At 42.1% G+C, this 16,317-nt stretch overlaps 1 pseudogene; it reads right to left on the reverse strand.

Moving 5' to 3' along the window:
* Positions 1–2,230: 2,230 nt before the first annotated feature.
* Positions 2,231–15,864, reverse strand: LOC111543252 (annotated as a pseudogene).
* Between the last annotated feature and the right edge of the window lie 453 nt (positions 15,865–16,317).

Below are 16,317 nucleotides of genomic sequence, written 5' to 3' on the forward strand. Positions count from 1 at the left end.
GGACAAGTGGAACATAGCTTGTGATTTTGAGGGCCTCTCGAAGTATTAAAGCGGCAGCTGCTGCCCTACACAGACATGAGGGCCAGCGTAGAACTGTGAGGTCAAGTTGTTTTGATAGAAAGGCAACAGGTTGTGGGCCTGGTTCCTGTGTGAGGACTCTAGCAGCACAGCCTTGTATTTCAGCTGTGTGTAAGGAAAAAGGATAGGATGAGTCAGGGAGTGCTCGTGTGGGAGCTGTCTCCACGGCCTTTTCGAGAGAGTGAAAGGAAGAATGGGGAAAAGACTTAGGGTCTATGGGATCAGTTAAGTTACCCTTTGTGAGCTTGTAAGGTGGTTTGGTTAGTATAGCAAACCCTGGTATACAGAGTCAGAAATATTTAACAATGCCTAATAAAGAAAGGAGTTGTTATTTGGTGGTGGGGATTGGGGTCTGGGAGATTAACTGAACATGGTCTGCAGGAAGGGCACGTGTATGTTGTTGGAGGATTATACCAAGATAGGTAATGTTAGGGGATGAAATTTGTGCCTTGGAGGGGGATACTTGGTACCCCTTTGAGTTCTGACTCTGCTATACATGCATATGGGAATTGAGCAATTAAGTAAATGGATGGATAATGGTGAGAGCCAAGTTTCTCACTGTTGGTGTGAGGTTACAGATAAGCAGAAGAAGGAGGCTGGAATCATCTATGAGGTAATGGATAATAGTTGGAGACACCATATCAACTCCTATTAGCTTATTATAGATATTGATGGTTACATATAGAAATATTTATAGATATGTGTATTTATATCGATATGGGTTAGTATATGCACACGTATTTCCTTGCTCTGTCAGCTGAGAAGGTCTAGAGTTAATGACACCCCAGTAGCAATGAGTATACCTAGCACCAAGCTCTTAGTTTCTAATATTATTCTCCAACTAAATGAACCACAGCTTGGATAACTGGCTGATTCTAGGATGACAGATGAAAATAGAGAAGGTGTGCATGGAGCATCTTGTATGCCAAAAAGTAAGGAAGTTCCAGGAAAAAAAAAAAAAAAAAGCCCTCACACACATGCACACACACAAAACAAAGGGGATATGTCAAAGGGTCATAGAGCCAACTAAAAGAACTACCAGTAGCCAAAGTTGGAACATTTGAGCAACAAAATAAATACAATACTTTAGTATTGAACTGATACCCAAAACGTGAAATAAATATATATACATCCATGCTGATGTAAGTACATTATTGAATAAATAAATAAATGAAGAATAGGCAAATTTCCTGTGCTAAATACTTCTAATTTATGTGGATATTCCGCTCTCAAGGAAGTAGAACATAACTCCCCCATTCCTTAAGTGCGGGTTAAACATATTCACTTTATTCCAAAAAGTACAATATGGAAAGGGGGAAAATAGAGTAACTTTATACTAAAGAAACCTGACATACAATGCTTTAGCCAGGTGATCAAGGTTAACATCAATGTCATGTTGACAGTATGTGTCCTTGATCAGATGTGATGAGAATGACACTTTACGTCTGTGGTATTCTTCCCAAAAGCACATAATCCCAGCTTAATAATGAGAAAAAACATCAGCCAAACCCCAACTGAGGGACATTCTATAAAATATCTGACCAATACTCCTCAAAAAAAGTCAAGGTCATCAGAAACAAGGAAAATCTGAGAACTGTTACAGTTAAGAAGAACCTAAAACATCATGATAACCAAATGTACTGGGGTTTTCCAGATGAAATCTTGGGAAAGGAAAAAGGATATTAGGGAAAATCTAAGGACATATGAATAAATTATAGACTTTAGTTAATGATAATGTATCACTATTGGCTCATTAATTGCAGGAAATGTACCATGCTTATATAAGGTGTTATTAGTAGGGGAAATTGGATGTGGCATATATGGAAACTTCCTTATTACCTTTTCAATTTTTCTGTAAACTTAAAACTGCTCTAAAATAAAGCATTTTTCTTTTTTTAAATTACAATGCCTAGGTATCACCCCTGAGATACTGATTTAATTGATCTGAGGTGTGGCCTGACCCTTGGGACTTTTAAACACCTCCCAGGTGTTTCTAATTTGTCTCTGGCACACCACTACTCTTCCTTCTGCTCTTTTGTTTAATTATAATAAATGCTCTGACCTTATCCCTGATAAAAATAGCAGTGTGCCTTAATGATTTTGGTTGTTTGAATGCAGCAGTTCTTTAAATGTACAGCCAGTGATATGGAACTTAGTGATATTTCCCATTAAATAGAAAATCTTGTCCAGGAAGCTTAAAATGCCATAAAGAGTTTAGGTAAAGAGACAGTGAAGGGCAGATGATGCTAAATGTATTGTCAGTTTAAATCTGTACGTGGTGGGAATGCCTTTATTTTCTCCCTGCCATGCTGTTCCATATGTACTTGGAGATGAGACGTCTCCTAAATTTTAGGTGCAGAGGGTTTAGCTTTAATTAGGTAGTAGATTTATTCTTCAGGGTTTGATTGTGACAAATGAGATAAAAGCATTACCTGCTGGCAAATGAAGCTTAAAGGTTCAGGAACCACAAACTGAACTGAGCTGTCTATTTTTCTCCTGCAGGGAAGCTGGCAGCCTGGGCTCTTGGAGATTGTATCTGGTGCTGAAGAGGACTGGCTCCCACAGTCAGTGAGGAAGGAATTTTGCTGACCCAGCACCCAGATGAACTTTGGTGAGGAGAGGAGGTGAGGAGGTCAAGGAGCCTTGCTTTTTCTTTTTTTTTTTTTCATTTATTTTATTATTTTATGTTTTTCCACCACACCCGGTTTTTATTATTATATTATTTTGTTGAGACACAGTCTTACTCTGTCACCCAGGCTGGAGTGCAGTGGCGCGATCTCAGCTCACTGCAATCTCTGCCTCCCAGGTTCAAGCAATTCTCATGCCTCAATCTCCCAAGTAGCTGGGATTACAGGCACCTGTCACAAAGCCCGGCTAATTTATGTATTTTTTTTAGTAGAGACGGGGTTTCATCACCCTGGCCAGGCTGGTCTCAAACTCCTGATCTCAGATGATCCACCTGCTTCAGGCTCCCAAAGTGCTGGGATTACAGGCGTGAGCCACCACACCTGACCCTGGCTAATTACTTTCAATTTTTGTAGAGATGGGGTCTTACTATGTTGTCCAGGCTGGTCTTGAACTCCTCGGCCTCCAAAAGTTCTGGGATTACAGGCAAGAGCCACCTCACCCGGCCTCTCCCTGAGTAACCTCAGTCACTGGTTTCACGCTCACAGTATTAGTGTACCCAGTCGTTGATGCCAGGCATAGCGTTTGCACTCATCACTGCAGTCCTGGCATACAGCAAGGGCTCAACACAGAACGAATGCAGTGGAGCTGGGAGAATACCTGAGGTCTGGGAGGAACCTAAGAACCTCTATCACATGACAGTTGGGTAACGTGAGGCCCGGAGAGAGAGCCTTCAATGGCTCACCCAGCCCACGTGGGCCTGGATTCAGGTTGTGAAGCTGTGCACGTGCTCCACGCTGAGTCCGGCCAGGGTGCCCCCTAGCCCAGCCATGCGCCGGCTTAGCTCCATGGCCAGGGCCAGGAGGGCCAGGGGTTCTGGGGAAGGAGGCGGGGGCCGGGGGCATGCACGGCTTGGGCGAGAGTTATCCTCCCGGCTACAGAACTGCGGGCGAGAGTTGTCCTCCCGGCTACAGAACAGCTCCACCAGGCGGGCGAAAGAGCCGGAGGACAGGCGGTCCAGCTTGCTGCGCAGGGCGGGGTCCAAGGCCAGCTTCTGGTTAATGACTTCTGCCTCCTCCTCCAGCAGGGCCACCAGCCTCCGCGGTATGGCTTCCTTTCCTGTGGGTGGGGAACCCCGTAATTCTGGACTAGGCGGAGATTTCAGTTGCTCTTGGATCAGCTGTTCCAGCCGCTGAGCCACCAAGGCATAGAAGTCTGGAGTAGCTGGGCCAGGCTCTGAACCATAGCAGGGGCGGATGGGCAGAGAGCAAGGCCGAGGGGACCCAGAGGGTGCTGCTCCTCGCCCCAGGGAGCAGGGAAGACATCTTCGAAGGCGGCTCAGGAAGTCTGTTGGCTCTTCTTCGGCAGGGCTGAGTGGACTTGGAACAGGAGACCCGGCAGCCTCACCACGCCTACGGAAGGCAGCTAGGACCCTCAGCGTGTCTTCCCGGAGCCCCAGCTCTTCAAAGCCTGCTCCGGGACCTCACCGCCGCCTCCTCCACTCAACCTGCCGCCGCCTCCACTCATACAAACTTTATTAGTTCAACTTTCCCGCGCCTGCGGACTGGACCGGGTCGGTAACCCGCCCAAGGAAGAAAGGGAGCCTTGCTTTTTCACTTGCAATTATGGCACTTCCTTTGGAAATGGTAAGACTATATTTTTAGACTTACATTTCTAGCGTAAATTCCTAACAGGCCAGGAAGATGGCTTCATGCACGTTAAGACATGCAAAAGATTTATTTTTCCTATGATATTTCTTCCTCAAATAGTCATTGGTAGGAATTCTTGCTTTTTGTTAACACCTGTAAGAATATTAACAGACCAGAAAACATGTGTTCATTGGCTCTTACACTATGTTAGGCACTGAAGTAGATAATTTAAAGGTTAAAAATATATAACAGTGGCTTTTTATTCATTCATCCAAGCAATATTTACTTGAATGCATATCATGTACCAGGCATCTGCTAAGGACTGGATATTTAAAAAAAATAATAAAACAAAGTAACAGCAAAAAAAAAAAAAAAAAAAAAAAACTAAGCTAGATTGGACCTCCTTTCTTAAGTTGTCTCCAGTCTAAAACCTTACTGTCTAAGTCAACAGTTCTCAATCCAGGGTGATTTTGCCCCCCAGAGGACATTTGACAGCGTCTGGGGAAATATGCAGTTACCACTACTAGGAGGAATGGGGGATGCTATGGAATCTAATGGGTAGAAGCCAGCAATGCTGCTCAACATCTGATAAAATACAATTCAGCCCCCAACAACAAAGAAATTATCAGACCCAAATGTCGGTAGTGTCGAGGTTGAGAAATCTGGCAAACCCACTGGGCTCTTCCTTAAACAGACAGCACTTTCTCCATGTGTAAATTAAACAAAGCAGCTTTAAAGCCACCTCCTGCCCTCCCTCTATTAGGTGGGTTTGGAGTATTGAAGGGTCCCTCCCTAGCTGAGGGGAGAATAAATGTTATCCCCACTCCCCACCATCACTTAGGTGGAGTGGCACCGTTCAGTAGAAGGTCAGCAATTCTATCGTCAGCCCAGACTAGAGACATGTCCTGTTAAATAAGTCTGCCCTAGAGAGAGCACGTGAGACTCTTCCTCTCTATTGGAAGCAGTCAAGCTTCTATAGTCAAGGCCTTTCAAACCATATTACTAAAAGACAATGACACTCATAATTTAAGCATAGTATTTGCACCTAAATTGAAACTACCATAAAAAATTCTATTGTTTTACTTCTGTGTAAGTACTAACTCCAAAGTCTGAAAGAAAAAGTAACCTTACAGTCATGCTGTTCAATGTAGCTACTAGCCACATGCTGCTGTTTAAATTAGTTGATGTTAAATAAAATGTAAAATTTCTTCAGTTGCACTAGTCACATTTTAAATGTTCACTAGCCATGTGACTACTGGCTACTGAATTGGACAGTATGGGTATAGGGCATTTCTATCATCACAGGAAGTTCTATTGGACAGCATTGTCTTATAAGGCTCCACTTCAAAGGATTCTTATCAATATGCACAGTTATTTCTTTAAAAAAGGCTTGTTTCCTAGCAACTGAGACAAGGGCAATGCTTTGCATTATCTCATTATCATGGTCTGTTAGAAAGGCACACATATGTTCTGCTGGGGGGACCACCTCTCTTCTGACATGGAATTTTTGTGAAGGGTTTATGTAATAGACATGGGACAATGTGTCAGATGATTGAAACTATGATTTTCCAGAAGATGTAACAATGTAAAATTCAAATAGGTAACTCCTGTAAGGCATTTCTGATCTAAGTCAGGTGTGTATTGTTAAGTATTAATTCCATTAAAGTATGTCAGCAGGGAATTAAGATATGTGACCCAAATATATTTCTTTTTAGTAGCTGAGTATAATAGAGAAGTAGTGCTCAGTGGATTTCAACTGAAGAAGAGGTGGGACGAAGGGAAGAGAGGAGGTTCAGAATATTTGGAAAAGATTCTCCATGTTATTTTAATGTACTCAATCCAGGTAAGTATAGTATAGAGATATGGAAAGGATAATTGATTTACCTTTCACTGCTGTATGATTGTGGGGAGGGAGAAAGGCTGTGACTTTTAAAAGTCCCTCCCTTTAGAAATTTTGATTAAGTACAACTTTGAGTGGGGCTCAGATATTCACTCCATTCTCCGTTGCTGTCTTTCCTTTCAGTGACCTACCTGTCTATCCCTCCCCACCTGGTTATTTAGGATGATCAACTGGCTTTAGAACAATGACCTTAGGCAATTGTTCCTAGTATCAAGAGTCTCTAGCAAACTTTTGCAAGCTGCATATCACAATCTATTCTTGGCTGCATTTTCTTCATCAGTGCCTGAAGTGATGATATGTGTGCTTACTGATCAAAGCAAGTGTCTCATGCACAGAGGATGCATTACCCAGAGAGGACACTCAACTGAAGAAATTCAGGAATCCATTTACTACTTTTGCTCAGGCTGAAAGGCACCCCACTTCCACAGAAAGGTTGGCTATGAGTGTGTGAGCAGGGCTAAAAGTGTTCCCCTAAAGGACCTATTCAAGCTATTGGATAACTCTTCATGTAGAGAACCCAGAGTTTGGTAATAGAGCTTTGTCCATTTTGTTAATGTTAGAAAGCCAGTACTAGCCATAGGGAAACCTATCCGTCCATCAGAATGACACCTTGCTCTGCTCATAGGTGCAAAACTTCAACACTCTTCCGCCTTACACCTATTTAAATCTCAAATCTCAAACTTTCACATCATGTTTTCAAGATATGTTAGCCCTGAATGGGTTTACATTTTTCACTTTCATTTTCTCAAGTTGATTTGGAATAGCCTTGCTCCATCCTTTTGTTTTCCTCATTCCTGGTTCACATTTTCTCCTGGTAGAAATCTATTTTTCCCCCATAATATGTAAAATGTTGATCGCTTGGAGTTTTTAAAGAATAAGGTGGAACTCACATCATTGTATAACCATCCAGAATGTACATCCTTTTTGGTAGCATGATGTACAACATATGACATTAGAACAAAATATCCCACCACCCCAGAAAATGTCCAACCTTAGCTTCCTCCTCTGTTTAAGGACCTAAGAGCCTGGTGGTTGATGATGGAATAGATGAAACTGTGAAGAGACTGAAGAAGCTAGTTCATCAATAGTTAAGAATCCATTTCTAAAAGATCTTAGTGAATATTTCTTCTTTGAGTCTACCTATGCCTGGGATGTCAAGAGGTATGAATTTCTGTAAGGTTCAGGGAGCCATTAAGGTTTGTCTTCTCAGGGTATCCAGCTAGAGGGGGACGTGGATCTTAAAACCATGTAGAATTTAGGCCTAACAGATGCACTAATACCTTGAAAATAAGGCAGGAAAGAATGAAGAAAGAACCCTAGAGTGGCCTACTGAAGACTGCATCATCCATGAGTAAATATTGAGTGTCTGTTATGGGTCAGGTCCTGTGTGGTACAATGTGTTGGTGTAACATGAGAAAAAATATATATCTGGTCTTTGTCCCAGTTTCTGGTACAGAGCTCCTAAAACCTTTGTAAATTCCTGAGTGATAGAGTGTCTTTTGCATGCTAATGAGGTGACTAAAGAGGGCAGTGCTTAGATAGCTTCAGGATAAGGGTTGGTCGCCAGAGGAGCCAACCACCTGATTATAGGGTTAGAATTGTCAGCTCTGCCCTGCCTTCCTCCCCACCTCCAGAGAGGGGAGAGGGCTGGAGACTGAGTTCAATCAGCAGTAGGAAATGCTTTAGTAAATCCTGTCTATGTGGTAACGATGCTTTCATAAAAACTCTGAATCAATAAGGCTAAGGGAGCCTCCTGGTTGGTGACTACATTGACATATTGGGAGAGTGTATTACCCAGAGACGGCATGGAAGAGCTGTGTCCCCTCCCTGCCCCCTACCTTGTCCTGTGCATCACTTCCATTTGGATGTTCCTGAATTGTATCCTTTATAATAAAAGTATAATTGAAAGTAGATAGCTTTTCTGAGTCTGCCAGTCATTCTAGCAAACTATTGAACCTGGGGAGTTGTTGTGGAAACCCCCAAATTTGTGGTAGACTGGGCAGAAGTGCAGGTAGCCTGGAGACATCATGTACAGCTAGCATCTAAAGTGAGGGCTTCTTATGGAACCGAAGCCTTACTGTGTGGGGTCTAGGCTAACTCTGGGTAGCTAGTGTCTGAATCAAGTTGAATTGTTGCCACCCAGTTGGCTTCAGAGTGAGGCAGGAAAATAGGGTCTGGAGACAGGGAACATAAGGCCCATTCACACTTCAGCTATGACAGGAAATACCCTCTCCATAGGATGTACACTGAGTAAATGACTTTGGAATTTTACTTCATCCTCTCCATTTACGTAGGGCATACACCAAGTAACCAATGGAATTGTCTAGAGGGTATTTACACTCCTAAAAATGCTGTAACAGGGCCTTTGAGCCCCTATGCTCAGGCCCACTCCTACACTGTGGAATGTACTTTCATTTTCAATAAATCCCTTCATTCCTTCCTTGTTTTGTGCGCTTTGTCCAGTTCTTTGTTCAAGATGCCCAAAACCTAGACAGCCTCCACCGGTAACAAGAGAATCAGAGAATTCATTGGTATTGGAATGATCTAGCTGGGAATAAAGTGGTGAACAGGAGTAGACATCTTTCTACTCTCAAAATTTACAAATAGTATCCAAGTGAGTTTGTTGGAGTTATTTAGCACTATGCTATATATTGTCCAATCACCCCCTCCAAATCTACTCACCCTGGTCTTTAGAGGCTGACCCTCATGGAACACTTTAATGGGCACTCTTTTTTTCTGTCTGTAATTGGGTTTGAACAATGGGGTGTCCTGGGAGGAAACTGAAGTGAGGGAGGTAAGTAAAATCAGGGTATTGGGCTCTCCTCTCAACATGACTTTCTTCTTCCTGATTCTGGCAACTCCTCATCTCCTTGTGCATAAGGGTGGTGTAAGCACTTCAGCTTCTAATCTTTGGTTTTTGCCTGCAAACCCTTGTGGTTCTATTACATCTTGTATACACCCTTGTAAAAAGTTCCTTATTAAATAAACCTCCTTTGAATTATCCTAATATGAGTGTTCTTTCTCACTGGGATCCTGACTGAGGCAAGCACTGTCCATTTAAATGGTGGATATATGTTTGCAAAGTATGTTGAGTTTTATTTTAGTATACTTGATGCTAAGTCAGCTGTTCATCTACTTAAGAAGGTGACCCTGGTTTGCAATGATCAAATTGTATTATAGAGTAGGATGCTTATCCTCCTATTTCTTTTGGCAGGAAAGTATATATTCAATGACGTACAGAGAAGGGGAGCTAGAACATTAGTTCTGTTTTATAGCATTTAGAATTACAATTTCTGTTGCCAAAATGTTCCTCTTACCCATTATGATGCTGACATTAATACTATATTCTAGGCTTTGAAGAAGCATTAATAGTTTGGGATTTTACCAAGATAATACTTGCTGATGAGAGGTTGATAAATGTTGCAAGAAGTCCTTGTTATTAACTGTTTTATTGGTGAGATGGAACAGGGTAGTAACACTCAGAAATTTAATAGTTGTACCTGAAACATGTTTTCTTTCATGATAAACATTTAAGTGACAGAGAGTCCAGAAATGGGTTGTGAAGAGAGCACAAAGTGTGTGCTTTTATTATTTGTTTGACAGAGGTTCCACCATGGAGAACCACATCATAAAATTTACATTTGTTATTGATCTTTTTGCCTGAGCCCCACCCTAGCACCTCCATTAGAATCTGTTAGAAGTCAGTTTTTCCAGATGATTCCTTGTAAAAAGAGATGAACTGAGTTTGTAGCCTTTCACAGGAGACTATGAACCTCCTTTCCTCCTTATTTTGCTTACTAAAGTCATTACTGAATTATAAATTAGGGTGGCCAGATGGGATAATCAAAGCTGGTTTCAACCCATCTATAATCCATTGATCTGTAGATAAGACGGAAAGCTTTTCTCAGAAGATAGTACTTGTGTACATCTCTAGAGAGTTGGAGAGAGGCTACCTGCATCATTGATCACTAACCTTTATAGATAAAAGCAATTTCAAAGGCCATCTACCCCCCAATGCTATAGACGAGGAGACTGAGACCCTGAGATATTAAAAGACTTACCCAGGAAAACAGCTGCATTAATTTGTCAGAGTTGCCATAACAAAGTATCACGAACTGGATGGCTTAAACAACAGGACTTTACTGTCTCACACAGTTCTGGAGATGGAGCATCCACAAGTCAAAGGGTTGGCAGGATTGGTTTCTTCTGAGGCTATAAGGAAAGGATGTGTTCCAGGGCTCTCCCTTTGGCTTGTACATGGCCATCTTCTCCCTGTGTCTCTTCACATTATCTTCCCTCTTTGCATGTTTGTCTTCAAATTTCCTCTTCTTATAAGGACACCAGTCATACTGGATTAGGGCTTACTCTAATGACCTTATTTTAACTTGATTGCCCCTGTAAAGACCTCTCTTCCAAAGAAGATCACATTCTGAGGTACTGAGGGTTAGGACTTCAACATATGAATTTTTTGGTGGACACAGTCCAACCCCTAAGCACATCAACTATCTGAAAACTGACTAGAATCTTGGTTCTCTGATGCTCTTGTTCATTTTTTTCCTATTACACTACTATGCCTTTTAATATTATTGTTCCCGTTGCTACAGAGACCATTCCTTCTTTCACAGAACTAAGAGACAGGGATGTGGTTAAAACCTGAACTTTTCTCAGACACTTCAAATGATTCCATTTAGAGAGGTATAAGGTCAAAGTAAATTCAGAAAAGTTATGATCCTTATTAACATAACCTGAACATACTCCTCTTGGGGATAAAGATAAACAATGATTTTTTTGTATTATCACATGGCTATTAATGTTGAACCTTTAGAGTTAGACACAAAATTCTCTCAGACTTATTTTATGAATTACAGTTTATATTATTAAATTGTGATGATAAATGAGTTTGCTCAGTTTTTCTCTTCTTTGACTTGACTTTCTCTACCCCTGAAAAATAGCCTGCCGGGGAAAGGAGCTTTTCTTTCTGGATGTCCTACAGATGAAGCTTTGGCAGAACCATTGTCAATCCAGGCATTTAATTCTCCTGAAATCATGTTGTCAGTTCAGGGATGCTTGAAGCATATAAAGTTTAGGTGGCAACAGAATCAGTGCCAGATATTTAGGGATATGTTTGCATAGAGGTAGGCAGGATATTTTTATGTTGTGCCAAGTGGTCTTTTCGGGAAAGTGGATCTAGACAAAACAAATAAGTGTTTAATTCATGTCAGGTCACTGAAGTCAACGTGGCTTATTACCCTCACATCAACCAAAATTGCTTGGATTAAAGGTTGGAACAGAAGAAAACTAATAGTGTATTGAACTCTCCAGTAATGACTTCATTCTTCCCATTCTCACATGGCCTAAAATGCTTATTTTCAAGGAGGGGAACCTAATGCTGAGAGAAATAACGTGATTAGTCCAAGAACACAGTATACTCCCCCCATACAGCAAGGTGCTTCTGCCCAGTATAGCAGCTGTAATGCAGGACTCGGGTGCTGTGTGCTAAGTGGCAGTTCTAACTATCTAGCAATATTTACTAGGGAACACCTAAGTTCAGGCCTTACCTACTAAACCAAGTCACAGAATATGTCTCTTGGTACTTATGGGTAGGAGGTTTTAGGATGTACCCCTGCACTCCTTCCCACCAGCAGTGTCTCCCAAAGCTCATCTCTTAGATTATCAGTCTTTCATATATGTCAAGAAAAAAACTTTCATTAAGTGATTAAATAAATTTGGAAAATGCCGCATGCTGCATCCCTTTCTTAGATATTCATCATGCATGTTAGAATATTGACAACTTTGCAATGTCTGGCAATGAAAAAGCTGTTTAACTTTCTTAACCAGGTGTTTCCAAAAGTTATCTGACAGAACCATTTGTTCATGTAAAACCCGTAAGTTGCAAGCAACACATTTTGAGAAACCCTGTCTAAAATTTGCATAAGTTGGGGAAAGATACACATTAACAAAGAATTTAGATCAGGTTTAGAGATGACAGAGCAAGAAATCTGTTGAGATATCCTTGTAGAACAGGTGAGTGATAATCCTTGTAATCTGCCCCAAAATATTCCTTGTGGCTATTAGCAGGAAGGGAATCCTAAGCTGGGCTGGGCAGGCTTTACACATTACAGTCTTTCCTCATTGAGGGGGTGTGGATGACTGTGTGAGGGGGTGTGGATGACTGTGTGAATGTTCTTGTGTTTGACCTAGATAATCAGGTGGTTTAGAAAAGAAAAAGAGCACTGGGCTAATGATCAGAAGGTACGGTGTGTTTTTTGCCTTTGTCATGGACTTGTGATGTGACATCTCAGCAGTCCCAGTGCTCCACTAGTTAGTGTGGATGATGTACAACCTCCATCCCTCTGTACAACACAGGCCTTTAGTGTCCAAAGGCCTCTCTGTTCACTTGGGACCTCAGCAAATGCTGTCTGAACGTGAAAGGGAAAAGGAGGATGTTGTCGGGCTGATGACATAATGTCTATAATGTTCCGGTCACCTCAGGAGGAGCAGAGGGTTTGGTGCAAAGGGCCCTGCTGTTCCTGAGGGAGGTGTGAATGACTGTCTGACACCCTATTTAAACCATGCAGCGCAGCCTGATTGGGCCACGCAGAATGTTTGTAGTTAGACGCTCCTGTAACAAAGACACTTTGGTTTTAAACGACAGAAATCACCTTGAACTTGCTTCAGGAAAAGAAGACACTTTTAGGGTAGTAAAATACTTAAGCATCTGATAAAATTTAAAGAATTTAAACAACCACATCTCAAGAAAGTTCAGAAACACAATTGGGCTGGGGATCTCCCCTTTTCTCTGTGTCTGTGTCTCAGCTGTAATTCTTGGCAAAGAGAAGTGTATAGGCCCAATTATTGGTCAAATCCCCCTCTCGTTCATTTAGCTATAGCATAGCTAACAGCTGTGTCTCTCTCATTTTTCCTGTTAGAATCCCAATTTGCTCAGGACAGTGTGACAATAGCTTGATCTCAGGGAAGATACATTCCCACCCCAGTCTCAGAGGATGAATTGTGGTAGTCTAAACCAGTCATAGTAATCCCATTTCTCTTTGTCAGTAATTGGTTGAGAGTGGCATTGTGACCCAATTCTAATGTAGGAGATATAAATAGAAGTTAGTTGGATATGATTCTGGGAAAGCTTTTGTCTTTCTTATAAAAAGGAACAACAGATTTCCCAGGCATGGCTCTGACTCCTTTTGCTTTTCGCCTTCTCTGGAATGCAGGCATGGTGCCTGGTGATTCAGCAGCCATCTTGTAACCATGATGTGACAAGTATGAGAGGAAAGCCGTGTGCTAAGAATAGAGGGCACAAAGGAGAAAGAGCCAAGGTCCCTGTATGGTTGAACTGCCGCACTGACACTGGACAGCATCCCTCCTGATTTGTTCTTATTTGAGAAAAATGAAAACCTATTTGTTGACATCACAGTGTACTTTAATAGGTTGTTGTTATTGTTGCCTTTGCCTGCAACCAAAAACATTCCTAAGTGAGAAAATTATATAGTAAAAGCATGGGTGCCAGGAGCCAGCTCCCATGGCTCAGAGAATGATTCTCAGATCTTTAACGGATAGAAGAAGAGGGGATGGCACCTACAATGGTTAGATATTCAAAAGTATCTACCAAAGCCACCCTGGAGTCTTGAAATCTCACCACTGCTTTAGAGCATAGAGAGAAACGCTGTTCATGCCACTGCACACCTGTCCTAGATAGGATTAACTAATTCTACTGATATTTATTGATTCCGCATTATCTGCTTGACATTTTTCTAGGTGCTGAGCATTGATTGGTGAAGACAGAGAGGGTCTTGGTTCTAACTGAGCTCACATTCTAAAAGAGAAAATAGAAAAATAAACATGAAAAACAAATGAATGGGATCACTTCAGAAATTGAAAAGGTCTATAAGAAATACAAAACAGGGTGTGTGATAGAGGGTTGGGGAGGCTGTGTCCATGGAAGGCCTAAGAAAGTGATATTTGAAATGAAACTTGAGTTACAGAAGGGAGCCAGCTGTGCAAGGCTGCGGACCAAGCATTTCAGGAGGGAACAGCCAAGGCAGAAATGAGCACGGCCTGCTGGAGACCCAGAATGAACTGATAGTGGGCTCCCACTGCATAGGGCCTGGGGAGGCTACCCATGCTCATCTCATGGTAATGTGCCAGCAACTCAGCCCACTGGCATCATGATGAATCTTGAGGCTGCTAACCAGGCTTCATGTTGCATAGGTGAACTGTCCCATCACCTGCTTGAGGCTGGCAGAGCCCAGGGGGTGAGACCACTGGGGGTGGTCTATATAGTGGACTCTGACCAGACTGACTGATCCCCTCATGTTCTTTCCCTTTGAGAATGGATCCATCATTCCCAGCTGCAGCTCCTATGCTCCCCAGGGGACTAACTTCCCTTGGAATGGGGTCAGCCCTGCTCTGGAGGGACTGGGAGAGCATTCAGCTAGCACACAGCTGCTACAGGACCACGCTCCAGTTACGCCCTCAAGTTATGACTGCCCCTGTTGACATTGTCTAGCACTTGAGAGTCCCCTGTGTAGAGACCCTGCAGAGAGGCAGGAAGCCTGTGAGAGCCCTGGGCTGGTCATACCTGACATCAGCTTCAAGTGATACTTATCAGTGAAGCAGTCACATGAGATCACAAGGCTAGAAGCTCCCTCAAAGGTCACATTGTCCTGCATTCCTCGTGTATCTGGTTCTACCTGGAACAAAAGTGTAAGAATGCTATCACCCCACTTCTAACAGGTTGCCTGTGAAACGGGATATCCACCCATCTCTGGTAGACAGTCCAGTTATCTTTTTCTCTAACACTTGAACTTGCTGGCCATTGGAACCACTATAATTATAATAGATGTTAGATTTCCTGTGTGAGAGATGGGATGTGAGGAATGTGACTGTTCACCTTAGAAGAGTAAGGTTGCCTAGAAGTGCCCAACCTTCCATTTAGAAACCCTGGGTTTGGTTTTCCTACACCTGGAATACAAAACCACAAAATACCAAAATTGGAGGCAACCTTGGTGATTAATATCCCTCCTCTTACAGATGGAAAAAAAAAAAAAAAAGAAACATGACCTGACCAAGACTAATGATAATACTACAAAGGAAGGCTCTTTGGGTTTCACATGGCCTTGTCATAGGTGTTTATAGAATTTGGTTGTAATGTGCCCTTTGACTGATAGGACGAAGAAAAAAAAATCCTTGCATGTCAAAAATATGTGCCATCAAAGTTCTCCATGCCTCTGTCTGGTTTGATTCTCACTATCCTATGTAGTGGGCATTATTTTTTTCATTTTACACACAAGGAAAACAAGGCCTAGAAGGGCTAAGTCCATTCCTGAACTTGGACTTCAATCTTTTGCCTTTTATTCAATATCATTTCCAAGTCCATCTCCACTTTGATTCTCTGGGGATTGATGGTATAACAGAAATTAGCCATAACTTGGGTAGGGCAAGATATATAGGAGCTCTGAAAAGTCTCTACCCTATTCTGGAAGCAGATATTGTGGGTTGCTAGAAATTCTTAAGAAAGGATTCTAATTTTTAGTGACTCACCTTCATTGGCATGTAAATACTTCCCTCGTAGAACCACTGTAGCTGGAGCAGGGGCCTCATGGCTGCTAACGGAATTTGGTGCTGTCATCTCAGCAGCTACCTCTCCTTATCTTAAATACCACCTCCCAGGATAGTGTGGTACTGAAAAGCTCAAGCTGTTAGAATCCTCTGGCTACTCCAATTCCTGGTTCTGTTGCTTTAGATGACCTGAGTGATCTTATGTAAACTTCCTATATCTCAGTTTTTCCCTCTATAAAAGGGGGCTAGTTATAGTACCTTCCTGAGAAGGTTAAAGACTAAATGAGGTAAAAAAACAACAACAAAAAAACAAAACAAAACAAAGCAAAAAAACCTTAGGAGAGTAAAGTACTCAATAAATATTAGTTGCTGCTGCATTTGCTCTTGAGACAACCAAAAGAATTTTGTCACAGAGCTGAGTTTTCACGAGTACGAAAGGAATATGTTCATAGTTCATGGAGTCGGTGGGCATGCCAGGGTGAGAGGTATCCAAAA

This window comes from Piliocolobus tephrosceles, chromosome 14 (genome assembly GCF_002776525.5).
Source record: "Piliocolobus tephrosceles isolate RC106 chromosome 14, ASM277652v3, whole genome shotgun sequence".
Taxonomy (NCBI): domain Eukaryota; kingdom Metazoa; phylum Chordata; class Mammalia; order Primates; family Cercopithecidae; genus Piliocolobus; species Piliocolobus tephrosceles.